Source organism: Labeo rohita, unplaced genomic scaffold (assembly GCF_022985175.1).
Source record: "Labeo rohita strain BAU-BD-2019 unplaced genomic scaffold, IGBB_LRoh.1.0 scaffold_1464, whole genome shotgun sequence".
In the NCBI taxonomy this organism is placed as follows: Eukaryota; Metazoa; Chordata; class Actinopteri; order Cypriniformes; family Cyprinidae; genus Labeo; species Labeo rohita.
In genome coordinates, this window is record NW_026127631.1 from 1 (window position 1) to 3599 (window position 3599).

General features: G+C 34.0%; 1 long non-coding RNA gene across 1 annotated transcript; it reads left to right on the forward strand.

Moving 5' to 3' along the window:
- The first annotated feature begins 2109 nt into the window (after positions 1 to 2109).
- LOC127158341 (uncharacterized) lies at positions 2110 to 3203 on the forward strand. The gene is made up of 3 exons (XR_007826136.1): positions 2110 to 2208; positions 2398 to 2464; positions 3011 to 3203. It is a non-coding gene; the product is annotated as an uncharacterized LOC127158341 (long non-coding RNA).
- The last annotated feature ends 396 nt before the right edge of the window (positions 3204 to 3599 follow it).

Genomic DNA, 3599 nt, shown 5'->3' on the forward strand with positions numbered 1-3599 from the left:
CACTATATTTTGGATATTAGTATCCAGTACAGTGTTGATGTTATACGGCTCGCTCAATGAATCACTGACCGATTCATTGATCCGCTGTATACGGAGATTCTGTTCAATCTTAAATGATTCCCTTTGAGCAAAATTGACTTCTGTAGATCCCCTACAAAAGTAAATTCACAGCTTTGCACAGCACAGCTCACAAATCCCCAGTACATGCTGAAGTGACGCTGGGGCTGCTACCCAGACGGATCCAACTGGATGCATCAAAGCAACTGTACAAATGGTTTGCACTTCATCATGTCGTGCCTTGTCCATTGTAGACAGTATCACTGATTATAATGTGATTTGCTTTGGACGCATCGTGAGGGTGTTACTGATGATGCATGGGATCTATGAATGATCCTGATGGAAATATAAAGAAGCCTACACTCCAACAATCTTTTGGAAACAAGATTTTTTTAACCATACAAACAGCACTTCAGCTCCATTTGAACAAAGTGTCCATTGAATGCAGTTCCAGGCAGAGATTGTCTTACTATAGGGAGATGAGAAGGTCTGTATTAGCTACTTACTATTGGAGAAAGTGTAACAGCTAACTTGGATCACGTGTCCCTTAATAACCAATCACATTACAATCAGTGAATTTTAGCCAGAGTTGTGTGACACTCAGTCGCTGTTTATGGATACCATAGGAATAAACGTGATCCTGGACCACAAAACCAGTCTTAAGTCGCAGGGGTATATTTGTAGCAATAGCCAAAAATACATGGGTATGGGACAAAATTATAGATTTTTCTTTTATACCAAAAATCAATAGGAAATTAAATAACGATCATATTCCATTAAGATATTTTGTAAAATTCCTACTGTAAATACATCAAAACGTAATTTTTGATTAGTAATATGCATTATTAAGAACTTCATTTGGACAACTTTAAAGGTGATTTTCTCAAAATATTTTGCACCATCGGATTCCAGATTTTCAAGCTGTATTCAGCTGTATCTCTGCCAAATATCGTCCTATCCTAACAAAACATGCATCAATGGAAAGCTTATTTATTCAGCTTTCAGATTATAAATGTATAAATTGTATAAATCCAAAATCGGATTATATGTAATTATAAATTCCAAAAAATTACCCTTATGACTGCTTTAGTGGTCCAGGGTCACAAATGAGAACTGCTGTAAGCTGAATCCCACCTGTAGCAAAAAGTCAGTGACGTTTACTATAAAACAGCATTTTTTTTTTCATGGTAAACTCTAAAAATAGTTAAATCCAAAAGTATTGTTTAGTGTAAAACGTTGAATATTAGCAGATAGGTTGTCGATTCATTAAATGATAAGCCGTTTCCTCTAAAAAGCTGTTTATTCAGCGTAGTGAAGCCTCACCTCCACTGACATCCATTAAAAAAATGGCTTCTAGTCTCCTTCCCCACATACTGCCAGACCAGAAGCATTAGCATTAGCTGTTTCACTTTTTCAATTATCCACAAATGCATGCACAGGATTTTGTGATTTTATTCAATGGCTGCCAGGCAAAGTTGTGTTTGTGACATAAAAAGATATTTGTGAATGTTTTTTATTTGCAAATCTTGTTTTTGTTTTTTATTTGTCATTGCATTTAATTTTTGTTAATCTCTTCACATTTCTTTCTGTTTGTTTAGAATTACGCTACAATTCTACCCCCATAGCTATAATATCATCTGGTTTAAGCATATATCTTAGTTAAAGGTTATTTCCAATAATGCAATATGGTTCGTCATTAACTAAAAGTAGAATATTACTAAAGAAAGTCAACTTCATTTAAATCTAAGTTTGTAAACCAATAAGTAAATGCCTAATTCTTTCATGAAACTCTAGATGGCGCAGGCTGACGGGTTAACGTAACTGATGATATTCACAGCCTTATACCACTTGGCACAAGCAGATCTATATTTATTTCTATAATACATATTACTAATCAAAAATTACATTTTGATGTATTTACAGTAGGAATTTTACAAAATATCTTAATGGAATATGATTGCTATTTAATTTCCTAATGATTTTTGGTATAAAAGAAAAATCAATAATTTTGACCCATACCCATGTATTTTCAGATCTATTCACAGCCTTATACCACTTGGCACAAGCAGATCCAAGACCAAATACATTAACATTGTCATATCCATTACCATGATAAAATCTTCCGAGAGTTGTCGTGGAAGAAATGAATAAGTAAGCATGCTTGTTCCTTAAAGAACAACAACTGAAGAACATTTGTGATTAATGTGTAAGAGTAGAGTATTTTTTACTTTGTTTAAATTTGTTGGAATAATTTGCAGCATTGTACACAAAATTAATCTAAACAAAATATTAGTAAATATCTCTGTGCTGTATCTACATACTTTTGTCTCTGTTTTACAGGTGACACCCAAGTCCAAGAGAAAGAGTATTCACAGTCGAATGCTGAGGCCAGTATCCAGAGCATTTGGTGAGTTTTTAATGCTTGAATGTGCAATGACATTTTAATATGCTGTCTGTTTCAGCTAAATGCTGTTTTTTTCTTTCTGTTCATCAAAAAATCCTGAAAGAAATTGTACACAACTATTTTCAACATTAAAAATAGTTTCCTGAGCAGCAAATCAATGTTAGAATACTTTCTGAAGGATAATGTGACTGAAGACGAGTGATTATGCTGAAAATTCAGGAATAAATTGCATTTTAAAATATATTTAAATGAAAATAAATAAATGTAATATCTGTTTTTGCTATATTTTGGACCAAATAAATCCAGCCTTAGTGAGAAGAAAAGACTTATTTTTAAAATATTTTTAAATCTGACCAATCTAAAACCTTTGAACGGTAGTTTATGTATAGTTTATGTATCGTGGGTTCAAATCTCAGGTTGAGCAGGGATTGTACTGTAAGTGAATATCCAGCACTCTCTCCACCCTCAATACCACGACTGCATTGCTTTTATTTACAAATCAGGGACTATGCCAGAACTATGGCTAATTGGCTCTCTCTTGTTCATTAGAGATGGAGTTTGACTTGAATAAGGCTCTTGAGGATGTGCCTGTACACATAGAAGACCCTTCCCCACCCCCTAAGATGGAAAAAAAGCCGTTCACAACTATGGGGGAACTTCCATCTGAGGAATGCAGAAAGCTACAACACTACACCAAATTGCGGCCCAGAAGAAATAAAAAGACACATTCCAGGAAGATTCCAGTGAGTCATGTGCCATAGATGTACTTTTACTGTTTCTTTAACCTGTTAATTAGCGGAACACTGGGTGTGGCTTTACAATGCCCTGTTTTAATAACATGTATTTTAGTATGCATCGTAAATTGACACAGAATTAAATAAGCTGCGCTTAAAAGTTAGTTATCAAGCATCTCAGTCGTAATTTAAGTGAAGTCTAAATATTAAGTGTCAGTCTTAGAGATGATTCACGACACTTTGCACTGCATGCCACAAACATGATTTTGTATGACGAAATACACATGGACCAATAGAATAGATTTCCTTTTTTAGGAATATTCTCAGAAATTTAAATTGAATTGTTAAATTACATTCAAGACACATTTGACAATAAAGAATAAGAGAATACATTATGCCAAGGA